We start from the raw sequence: 13,234 nt of genomic DNA on the forward strand, positions 1-13,234 counted from the left end.
ATTGGATTGGATTGGATTGGATTGGATTGGATTACAGAAGTGATACCATTTCTTTTGCAACCTAGACTGCTAATTAGTTTCCCCTTATTTTGGGTGCTATTATTCCAGTCTTCTGTAATGGTTCTAAAACATGGGCATTGTTAGCTGCAGATCCGTGTGTTAGAGGTATTTCAAATGTGGTAATTGTTCGACTCTTATACCGCTCATAGAACTCACATATTAGAAAGACATATTCTAATCAATTGGTTTGTACAAACACCTGCATTATGAAGAAACCTGACTTCCAAAGAAACTATTGGATCACTGTTGTCTTTCTGGTTCAAAAATTGCATGCAATGTTCCAAAGAAAATTTGGATCAGCCAAGTAGAAACAGAGGCCAAGCAACTGAGGTCAACAATAGAACAACTGAAGAAAGCGCCTACAGATTGACTTGGAAGTAAACCATCAAGAAAGTGCTTGCTGTGGTCACCACAGAAGCATTGGGGGTGCCCTCTCAGCTCAGTACACTACTTCCTGCTAGTTCTAGAGTGACTGACTAAGTGATTGACTTTGCTGCTATTCCTATTTATTCACTGAAATGAGCTCTAAGAATCAGTATGTATGTGTCATTTTTGTATTTGCACAAACTGCAGAGTTACACATTATAGATGCTATTCAGTTAAGGTAGAAAGATCTTTGCCCAAGCATTATCATAAATGAATTGGCATTCAACAATCTTCAACCACAGATCCAAACATGAAGTAATCATGCATCCAGAAACTTGTGAATGAGACTCTAGAAATACTACCAGCAGAATGAGGCTTTTGTATTCAACTTTGATTCATAGAATAGATCTAACTGCCATTGTGATACCTCACCAGGAATTCAGAGAAGCCAAATCCCAGTTCAACTCACAACACAAGCTATCAAAATGGATCCGTCGTCGTCGTCGTCGTCGTTGTTGTTGTTGTTGTTGTTGTTGTTGTACAAGTTGCTTTACGTTGCATCATGTCCTTCAGCAGGCCATGACATACAGTACAATGATACCAAAGTACTGTCAACTACAGTGTTTTACCATGCCCGGCTACAAAGGGAAGCTATTGAAATCTTGAAGCACACCAACAGCTTCAGATGTAAGGAGGAATCTGAATGGGTAAAGATAGCCTGGTTTCCAGACTTAAAGTCTTAAATCCTGAAGGATACGATGGCTAAGGCAGAACAGAAAAAGCAATGGATGATCAGTTGCCTGTCTCCGCCAAGGCAGGTTGATGTACATCGGGCTCCTTAATGCTTCAATCATTGGCCGAAGAACAGCCAATCAGCGACTGCCCCTCCGGCATAGTGGGCAAGTAGGTGAGCAGTGCTCCGTAGCCTGCACTATATAATAAGTTGAAATTACAACACCACTTCATTCCACTGAGAGCTTCACTGCTATTGAAGTCAGTCAGGACCCTTGACAATGCCGAACACAGTCTTTGGTGAAACGTCAGGACCATCACATGCTCCTGGACACCGCCTACAATCCGGAAAATACTGACATGATTTACTAATTGTTTTGCCTGTAAATCATTAATGAGAACTGTGGAACTGTGATGAAACAGAGAAGAACCTTCTGCTGGTTTCCAGCCATCCTTTGCTACCTAGAAATCTCTCAACCAACTTTACACCGGTGTACTGAGATGTAAAGGAACCTTATTAAGTGGCACTATCTTGAAGAAGGCCCACTCTGCCAACATGGGCTAGTCCAAGATGAAGAACAACTTCTGGTCAGTGGGCATCTGACTAGAGTATGCTCTAATGATGACCTTCTTTCATCCAGTGAAAAAACCAGATATATTGCACGATAACATAAGGACACAGTTTAATCACGATGCTGGGTATGGAAACACGCTCAGGTAAGAAAGACAGCAGGACCAAATATACAGGGTGGTAGGAAACAACATGAATCAGGTATATGAGCATTAGAGGGTTGGTTGTACTGATAAATAATTTGAACTATTAACACGGATGAGAAGGTCCACTTATTCAATACTGTATATACAGTTAATATTATGTATTACATCGCGATAAGATTCGACCCTTGTACTGGATCATCTTCAGCCTTAAATTATAAATGGAAAAAAACATTAAATGTAACTTGAAAACACCAACACCTAATATAACACTATTGGCATGTCTTGAGGCACTGATGAGATACGTTGTGGTTACACATGAGTCCATTAAAATTGATGTCTCTTGCACATATTGTAACTGTACGGTCCCCTAAGCTTCTCATTAGAGGAGAAGAAAGTTAATACCTGGGGACACATGAATATAAAATAAACTATATGTGGCTTGCCCGCATATTGCCACGCAAATAGAATTATCATTCCATGGTTTCCCATTTCTCTATGTAATGTTTGGGTGCCAGCGTTACAGTTTTAAACAAAACTGTAAAGCAAAATTTATATTTACTAGCATAGAGACTTATACTTAGATCACAGGGGTAGGATTTTAAATAATTAACCATTAAGTATTGCTTAAGAAAGAAAATTAACGCAATATAAAATACAAATGAATTTATTATACAAAAAAGAAAAGAGAGATGAATCGGAAAAAAAGTTCCTTTAAGCGTGGAGGGATTTGAAAATTTATGTTACTGAAATTAACTGTTGCTTGCTTTATCTAATTGAAGCTCACCAATTGCAGCTTCCGTTGAGGTCATCTATTTTCCGTGGTTACTCGTTCCCCTCTTCACGTTGTAGAATTGGCTCCATGGACATCCTTCCTTCCTCCCTTCCTTCTGTGATATGGTTTGGGCTATCTGGACTAGCACTCCCTAATTGCCTAGTCTTTAAATTAGACATTGGCCCTATACTTGTGAAAATTGATCAGCGTTGATCGTAGGAGGAGAAAATTCAGAGATATGAAGTTTTCCATGTTAACAGAAATCTCTATCCAACTTAGCTGATCTACTGATACTGTACAGACTTGTACCAAATGCCATGGACTTGAACTAAACGTAGTTCTTCGTCCAGAATAATTACTGAATATCTCACAAGCCGTAAGCTTGTTTCGTCTCATGCCGATCCGACAGCATCACAGCAGCTAAGTACTGTGTTGAAGCGATACACACTGTACGAAAATAACTATGTCTCAGAGCGACCACTCACTGTCTCAAAAATCAATAAAGTAGTTGACGTTCTCGTAGTGATGTGAGTCGAGGATTGCTCCGCACTAGATAATATATCTCCGGGCTCTCCCCACTCTTGGTAATAGCTCAATACAAAAAATCTATACAACGAAGCATCTGATTTGTAGATCGCATTATCATCTCCCTCTCTTCATTCTTGACAAGTGACCCATAGGCGTGGCGATGATGTAGTTTGCTGGCTTGCTAGCCTTGCACGCGGGTCGCTGTGTAATACCTTGTGCACATGAGTTTAACCCACTGACTCATCCAACTTCCCCGTTTCAAGAATAACTTTTCCGTGTACACAAGTATGAGATGAAATGACAACAACTCTGTCTCAACATTGACCATATTTACAATACATAATGAATTCCTATCCTACATACTATAATAATTTAAATAATAAATGATGTTCTAAGATATACAATATGATTCCAAAAACCTTATTTACAAATGATTGAAGTTAAAATAAATATGTCATATAAATAATTGCCGATCGCAGATAAACTTGATATCGAGTGATATCGCGTAAAAGGATGGCTGGAGAAGCCTGGGCGGTTACAATATGTCTAATACTTTTGCATCACTTTTTCTGTTAAGATAATCATAGTCCAAATATAAAGCAGTACATTGCACATGTGTCCAACACTTTTGTGTCACATTTTTCTTATAAGATAATCCAAGTCTCAATATAAAACAGTACACTGCACATGTGTCCAACACTTTTGTGTCACTTTTTTCTTTTAAGATTGTTACCGGGTTTTAGCGGTAGTTATGCGTAAAAGAAGGTGCGGGTGTGAATGGGTTTCAAGCTACGAAATTATAGTGCATGTAAAATTAATTTAAAATTTAACAAGGTTATATTTTCTTTTCAAAAACAAGGCAATAACAGACATGGCAGGTACAATGTAGCAAAACAAGGGGAGTTACAATATTTACAGGTTTTGGGCTTCACGCCCTGACTTCAGCGATCAGCTCAGTTTTACCACAAACACAAGTTTTAGCAAAGGGGCAGAAAACCCCATTCATCCCTAGGAGCCCCTGGCTCCGAATTACACAGAAAAGCCTCCACGAGGCATATGACACTCCATTTTCAAAAGAGCGATCCGCTCTTAAAATTTAAGCCTCTCAAAGGCCACACCAAACTCTACCTTCAAGCTGTCCTCTAAGGACGTATTCACAGGGGTAAAATACCCAACCTACTGAGGTCTATTACATAAAAAAAAGGTTGATTACATGACCTCTAAAATAACAATTTGAGAGGAGGCTAACCGCACTCCTTGCTTAAGACCAACTTGGCACTGGGCCGTTAATACAAGGGCTACTCCCATACTACAGAGGTGACTTAAAAAGAACCAATTTACATTACGTTAACGAAGAATAGGTAGGGAAAAATAAGTTCACCTCAAAACAAATGTGAGTGGGAGCTTGAGAGGGTTAGCACTCTCTATCCCAATATGTAGCTTTACAAGAAAAAGATGAAAAGAGTAATTACATTTTAGGAACAGGTTACATGATGGAAATGCTTCGAACCCGCCGCGAGTGTTAAACTGCCGACCTAGCTAGAAAAGAAGTTATTAATGGGCCATTACCTGGTGTTGAACGGCTGACGAAGAAAGAGGCGCTTCCCGCCTCCTGCTATGTACTTAATACACTGAAAGATGGAACAGAAGTGGCCCCGAGACCCTAAAATCAGCAGTTTATATCCTCTCGCGGAAGATTCTAGGCGTTAGGGGAAAGAAAACACCCTCCCACAAAATTTTTATTGGCTAGGCAAAAGAAACCCCTACATAGAGGAAGAAGAAACACATTATTGGTGGAAAATTAATTAAAGAAATTCGGGATTGGCTAGATCCAAAATAAGGGGAAAAAAAAGGGGTATACAGCCAACTTAAACAATGACAGAAAGAAATTTAACAAAGAACAAACTCTTGAAATAAAAATTTCTCCAACAAAATAGTTCTTTGACTCCGCACTAGGTTGCACTATTGTAATTCTTCAGTAGTGTCCTCTAGAAGAGAAAGTTCACACTTCTTACTTCAAGCGAAACAAAAACACATCAAAAGTGACACAGTTCAAAAACTCAAAATTTTCCACGTGGTGACATCTTCTGAGAAAGTAGAGAATTAATAGAATAGATAAAGTTCAACCTTCCTCCAGAAGAGGAGTTTCAACTGGCGCAACTTTTAAATAAACGGTGTAGAGGTGTACCGCCCGGTACAGACCTCCCCCCCCAAAAGTTCCTCCAGGGGTGACACATGAAATCAGTTTGAAACAAGTTCCAAGTTATAAAGTGAATATGAAAATAGATTACAAGATTTTCAGAATGTTGTGCGATTCAGTTTCACAATTTGTTGTTGCAGGAGAAGTAAAGTCTTTCTGTTTGTAGAAGTTGAATTTCTGAAGATAAACTTTTAATACTTGAAGGTGATGAAAAATTTGGCAATGTCCACCAAATATTGTTGTTGAATTCCCCAGTGTAGTCATTGCTTATAGTAACTGTTCATGTAGTTGATGTTGATGAAGTGAGGTGGCCAGACCGGCCGTTGCAGCTTGCGTCCAAAGGAGGCCGCTCGGACCCCTCAAGTACCCTGAGATACCGCTCGCCCGCACTATGAGGGGAGCAGAGGTGTTGAAGCACGCCGCGCCCGCGGTGAACATATACAGGCTGAGGGCAAGTAGCAGGTCGTGCGCCGCACATCAGCCTTGGCCGGGAGGAGAGCTCCGGCTCGCCGGGCACATGTCGTCTTCGCTGGAGAGGAGGGGGCCCATCCCCCTCCCCAGTTGCTGCACGGCGCTGCGTGGCTGCGGGGGCACTGAAACATTAAAGCTAGGCGGCAGAATTGTGTTGGACCATCATGTTTCTTTGAGGGCACAGGCTTGTGGAGAGGTTGAGGGGCCAGCGGCGTGTAGATATCCATGGCATATACTATTATGAAGCCACAGTGTAAGGTGGAGCAGGAGACGGGAGCGTGGTAATGGCCGTGGCAAGAACAGGATGGCAGTTTAACGGGTCGGGGCAGGTTTTACACAAGGCTTACATCTAAAACCAAAATATTACAGAAGGGGCAGAATGCCTTAAAGTGAAACTCAAAAAAAATATAACCTTCATATCCTTTCAAAATAATATGAAGCAAGTTAACACAGAAATTACACCGGTTTCACCTGGGACAGGTGAACTCTAAATATCCTCTCGGTGGCTGGATTACTTAACAATAAGGTAACCGGCGTAAGAAAATCGAGGATGATACAAGGCCCATGAAATCTGGGGGCAAGCTTGCCCGCGGGAACAAAATTTTTGACCATAACCTGGTCACCTACCTTCAAAGGGGTGGGTCTCCGTCCACGATCATACCTTTCCCTAACCTTTTCATGAGACACTTTAAGATTGGCTTTAGCCTTCTTCCAAAGATCTTTAATGTTGTCCGGATCTATTGTCTCGGGCAAAATGTCATTCAGAGACCAGAGGTTAGAGAGCGGCGAGTTGGGAACAAACTTAAACATCAAAGAAGCTGGAGTAAACTTGTGAGATTCATGAACCGCCGAATTCAAAGCAAAAGCTAACCAATGCAGGGACGTATCCCACCTGGAATGATCTTCATGATGATAGGCAATAAGTGCGGACCTGAGATTACGGTTAACCCGTTCAGCCAGAGATGGTTGAGGGTAATAAGCAGAAGTAGTTACATGAGAGATTGATAAGTCAAAACAGAATTTACGAAATAAATTAGATGTAAAAGCCTTAGCATTATCGGATACAATATATTGACACGGACCAAAAGAAGCAAAAATAGAATTTAAGCAGGTAATGGTAGACTGAGCGGTAGCCAGCTTAGTCGGAAATAACCAAGAAAATCTGGTAAAACCATCTACGCACACAAAGATGAACTTGTTAGCGTTACCCTTTGACTGGGGGAAGGGTCCTACATAATCGATATACAGACGTTCCATGGGGCGCGACGCTTGATGCGAAGACAAAAGGCCTACCTTGGTGGACATGGTGGGTTTACTGAGCAAACAAGACTTACAAGCTTTTACAAGTTCACGGATTTCACCGTCCATACCTTTCCAGATGAACATTTCACGAATCTTCTCACGAGTTTTAAAGATACCAAGATGCCCTCCTAATGGGGTCTCATGATAATACTTGAAGATCATAGGTACAAGAACAGCTGGAACGACAACTTTCATCATCTTATCATGCCTCGAAGGGCAACATAGAACACCATTCCTTAGAACATAAGGGACAGCATGTTCCCCAGAAGAAAGGGTTTCCATTATCAGACCCAGCGTCGGATCTTCACGTTGGTATTTCTCAATATCCCTAAAGAGCATGGGAGCATCTGTTAAGATGGCATTAACATCAGATAGTATGGACTCGGAAGGTGATGAACTGCCGACCGGTTCATGGGTCTCGACGTCGTTAGAAAACATACGGCTGAGTCCATCAGCAACAACATTTTCAGTACCTCTGATATGCCGTACATCGAATTGGAAGGCAGAAATACGGATGGCCCAACGGGCTATACGACCTGTACGACGCGGCCTACCTACGACCCAGCTTAAGGCTTGATTATCTGTCTCCAGATCGAATTTGACGTGTTCCAGATAGAGACGGAACTTTTCTAAGGCGAATAAGACTGCCAAACCTTCAAGCTCATATATGGAGTACTTTGCTTCTTGAGCCGATAGAGTCCTAGATGCATAGGCGATGGGTCGCCTCCCTAGTTCAGTCTCTTGAAGAAGGACTGCCGCTACTGCTGACGACGATGCGTCGGTTTGGACGATGAATTTCTTCGAGAAATCAGGCATAGCAAGTACAGGGGCATTACAGAGAGCTAATTTCAGATCTTCAAAAGCGGCTTGTTGAGAAGGTCCCCATTCGAATTTGATGCCTTTCCTACGAAGAAGGTTTAAGGGCGCCGCTCTATTAGCAAAATTAGGAATGAACTTCCTGAAGAAATTCACCATGCCAATGAACCTGGCGATACCTTTAATGTCCTTGGGAGGTTTAAAATCACGGATGGCCTGTGTTCTAGAATGATCGACTGCTACACCATCAGGTGACACAATATGCCCTAGGAATGACATAGAGGGCTTAGCAAAGGCAACCTTGGACAACTTAACAGTTAACCCAGCCTTACGAAGGCGATTGAGAACTTCTCGCAAATGATCTAGATGTTCTTCAAAGGTCTCTGAAAATACGACGACATCATCTAAGTAGTGATATAAGTACTCGAATTTGATGTCGGAGAAGACCCTATCTAGCAGCCTAGTGAGTACAGCTGCTCCCGTAGGGAGCCCGAAAGGCACGCGGTTGTATTCATATAAATTCCAGTCCGTGGCAAACGCTGTAAGATGTTTAGACTCTTCGGCAAGGGGAATTTGATTATAGGCCTGATTTAAGTCCAAGATGGTGAAGAACTTGGCCTTACGAAACCATGAAAAACAAGAATGAAGGTCGGGAAGGGGCACAGATTGCAACACCACCTTCCGATTGAGAGCCCTGTAATCAATGACAGGCCTGAAGCCTCCTTGGGGTTTCGGGACTAGAAAAATAGGCGAAGAATACGCTGACTTAGAGGGCCTAATAATACCATCCTTCAACATCTGATCAATGATTTCTTTTAATGCCTTCATTTTAGGTGGAGATAGCCTATACGGTGGAAAGCGAACAGGAATCGAATCCGTGACCTCAATTTTGTATTCAATAAGGTCAGTAACACCAAGAGTATCAGAGAACACCTCGGGAAACGACTGACACAATTTGCGAATACTATCAGCCTGCTCCTCAGGTAGATGTCTAAGGTCTAACAACATCTCATCCTGGGTAGGCGAAATAGATGAACATGATGCAGAATTACACTTTAATAGAGGGATTTTACAATTAGAGGCAAATTTGAATGTGCACGACTTACTCTGAAGATCGAGCACAAGACCAGTGTGAGACATGAAGTTCGCTCCCAGAATGATGGGGCAAGACAAGTGCTTAGCCACAAACAGTTTGGTTTTCCATGTAAATTTAAAAATACGAATTTTGACATTTACAGAACCTAGAATTTCTAATGGGGATGAATTAGCCGAAACATATTGAACAGGAGATGAATCATAGTCAGGTAATTTACAAACAGACTTCAATTTAGAATACCAATCAGCCGAAATAATGGAACAAACACTGCCTGAATCTAGGAGAGCTGTTATAGGCTCGTTATTTAACTCAATCTTAAGAAAAGGAACAGGTGCGGGGGTATCCGCCGCAATCCTAAGACACTCTCTGGGGCATTCAAAAAAAGAATTTGAAGATTGCTCATTCCCTGAATTCTCGACCTTTTTGCCCGGGGCTGAGCCTTGGAAAGCAGGATTAGTCGACTCAGCCGAAGCCGCTAGTCACTTTTTATTATTGGCATAGGTGGAATTTGCCCCAGAAGTTGAGCAGGAGGGGGTGCTATTTGAGTTTGGGCAATTCTTGGCGATATGTGAGAAAGCCCCACATTTAAAGCAGCCTTGTGATGAACCAGCTCCATTCCTAGTCCCACTTGGCTTGATCAGTGGACACTTGTTGCGCAGATGGTCAGGCGACCCGCAAGCATAACATTTACGGGGATTGACTGGTCGGCGAGGTGGAGGCCGAGTGTTACTAAAGGAAGGCGGGGGTTCTTTCGCGACACGCAAAGAATCGGCGTATCTAACTCCTTCCGCTGAGACGGCCAATGCTTCAAGTTCAGAAAAGGTTTGCGGACACGCCGCGAAACACAAATATGACCTGTAGGATGGCGAAATACCTTCTACAATAGCCTGCACAATCTGATCTTCAGGAAAGTGCAGAGCAAACACCCTAGTGTAGAATTTGATATCTTGTATGAAATCAGCCAAGTTTTCATCCAAGCGCTGTACACGGTAATAGTACTTCTGAATCAGGGAGGACCTGGCCCTAGCTGGGATGAAGTTAGCTAGCAAATGGGCATGGAAATCCTCAATAGATGATTGCTCGGCAATGGCTCTTACGATTTTATCAGAGAGAATACCAATAGCATACGGATAGATAATTTGCAAAATTTGACATGGCGAAAGAGAAAAAACAAGAGCATGATCCTGAAATTCCACTAGAAATCTTAAAAATGAAATTACATCGTTGGTGGTGTTGACGGAAAACTTAGAGATACCTCTAAGCAACATTGCCAATGGATGAGGCAAGCTACTGAACCCAGGTGACATAGTCGTTAAAGGTTTCAATGGCAAAGAAGTTAATTCAGAGCGGATGTTACCCAATGACGCACGGCGTTCAGATTCGTTGTTCGATGGGGCAGAGATAGTTTGAGCAGCAACGGTTATCCTATTGACTTCTCCCTGAGGAGGCTCTTCATCACTACCTACATTCACTGTGGCGGGTTGATCAGTTTTGGGAGGAACTTCGCCGGTTAGCAATTGAGTGACCTTATTAGACAATTCAGAAATAGTTTCAAGGAGCGTATTAGCGTCCTTCCTCTGAACATCATTCACCTTTAGAGACAACAGATCATTAACTCTATTTGCAAAGTGATACAGCCTGCCTTGCACACGCTTAATTTGATTAGGAGACGGATCGTTTTCATCAAAAAGCTGACTACAGATGCTAGCCCAGTAATATTCTCGACGATCGTGGAAAGAGAGTCATCAATTTCTTTCTCTCCCAAATTGGGGATGGAAATGGGCAAATCAAGGGACTCTCTAAGCTTGTTGGTGTCGATTGCAACCGTGCCTCCAGATTGCACATTTCTGATAGTTAACTCGTATATCAACTCCTCTTTGCGCAAATAGTTAAGGAGGAGAACATCGCGAGGGCCGGGCATGATGACAGAACAATTTTGAAAAACTCAAAAATTCCAGCAACTGAGAAAATTGTTAGAGTTCGAATCAAAGCAATGTTTAGCCGTCAAAAGGGGCTAAATTGAGACCCATTCAACCACGCTCTGCTACCACTTGTTACCGGGTTTTAGCGGTAGTTATGCGTAAAAGAAGGTGCGGGTGTGAATGGGTTTCAAGCTACGAAATTATAGTGCATGTAAAATTAATTTAAAATTTAACAAGGTTATATTTTCTTTTCAAAAACAAGGCAATAACAGACATGGCAGGTACAATGTAGCAAAACAAGGGGAGTTACAATATTTACAGGTTTTGGGCTTCACGCCCTGACTTCAGCGATCAGCTCAGTTTTACCACAAACACAAGTTTTAGCAAAGGGGCAGAAAACCCCATTCATCCCTAGGAGCCCCTGGCTCCGAATTACACAGAAAAGCCTCCACGAGGCATATGACACTCCATTTTCAAAAGAGCGATCCGCTCTTAAAATTTAAGCCTCTCAAAGGCCACACCAAACTCTACCTTCAAGCTGTCCTCTAAGGACGTATTCACAGGGGTAAAATACCCAACCTACTGAGGTCTATTACATAAAAAAAAGGTTGATTACATGACCTCTAAAATAACAATTTGAGAGGAGGCTAACCGCACTCCTTGCTTAAGACCAACTTGGCACTGGGCCGTTAATACAAGGGCTACTCCCATACTACAGAGGTGACTTAAAAAGAACCAATTTACATTACGTTAACGAAGAATAGGTAGGGAAAAATAAGTTCACCTCAAAACAAATGTGAGTGGGAGCTTGAGAGGGTTAGCACTCTCTATCCCAATATGTAGCTTTACAAGAAAAAGATGAAAAGAGTAATTACATTTTAGGAACAGGTTACATGATGGAAATGCTTCGAACCCGCCGCGAGTGTTAAACTGCCGACCTAGCTAGAAAAGAAGTTATTAATGGGCCATTACCTGGTGTTGAACGGCTGACGAAGAAAGAGGCGCTTCCCGCCTCCTGCTATGTACTTAATACACTGAAAGATGGAACAGAAGTGGCCCCGAGACCCTAAAATCAGCAGTTTATATCCTCTCGCGGAAGATTCTAGGCGTTAGGGGAAAGAAAACACCCTCCCACAAAATTTTTATTGGCTAGGCAAAAGAAACCCCTACATAGAGGAAGAAGAAACACATTATTGGTGGAAAATTAATTAAAGAAATTCGGGATTGGCTAGATCCAAAATAAGGGGAAAAAAAGGGGTATACAGCCAACTTAAACAATGACAGAAAGAAATTTAACAAAGAACAAACTCTTGAAATAAAAATTTCTCCAACAAAATAGTTCTTTGACTCCGCACTAGGTTGCACTATTGTAATTCTTCAGTAGTGTCCTCTAGAAGAGAAAGTTCACACTTCTTACTTCAAGCGAAACAAAAACACATCAAAAGTGACACAGTTCAAAAACTCAAAATTTTCCACGTGGTGACATCTTCTGAGAAAGTAGAGAATTAATAGAATAGATAAAGTTCAACCTTCCTCCAGAAGAGGAGTTTCAACTGGCGCAACTTTTAAATAAACGGTGTAGAGGTGTACCGCCCGGTACAAAGATAATCATAGTCTCAATATAAAACAGTACATTGCACATGTGTTCAACACTTTTGTGTGACTTTTTCTGTTAAGATGATCATAGTCTCAATATAAAACAGTACATTGCACATGTGTCCAACACTTTTGTGTCACTTTTTTTCTTTTAAGATAATCATAGTCTCAATATAAAACAGTGCATTGCACATGTGTCCAACACTTTTGTGTCACTTTTTTTTTTTTTTTTAAGATAATCATAGGCTCAATATAAAACAGTACATTGCACACGTGTTCAACACTTTTGTGTGACTTTTTCTGTTAAGATGATCATAGTCTCAATATAAAACAGTACATTGCCATGTGTCCAACACTTTTGTGTCACATTTTTCTGTTAAGATGATCATAGTCTCAATATAAAACAGTGCATTGCACATGTGTCCAACACTTTTGTGTCACATTTTTCTTTTAAGATAATCATAGTCTCAATATAAAACAGTACATTGCACAGGTGTCCAATACTTTTGTGTCTCTTTTTCTTTTATGGAAATCACCAAATGGACATACGGTAATAATAATGTACTGGTTTATATTAAGACTATGATTTCCTTTAAAAAAAAAAAAGTGACACAAAAGTGTTAGATATATGTGCAAGAGATACCAATTTTAATGGA

General features: G+C 41.3%; 1 protein-coding gene across 1 annotated transcript in view; it reads right to left on the reverse strand.

Moving 5' to 3' along the window:
* LOC136878799 (uncharacterized) overlaps positions 1-13,234 on the reverse strand; it is a 140,301-nt gene that overhangs the window by 78,823 nt on the left and 48,244 nt on the right. The window lies entirely within an intron of this gene.

This window comes from Anabrus simplex, chromosome 8 (assembly GCF_040414725.1).
Source record: "Anabrus simplex isolate iqAnaSimp1 chromosome 8, ASM4041472v1, whole genome shotgun sequence".
NCBI classification, from domain to species: Eukaryota; Metazoa; Arthropoda; class Insecta; order Orthoptera; family Tettigoniidae; genus Anabrus; species Anabrus simplex.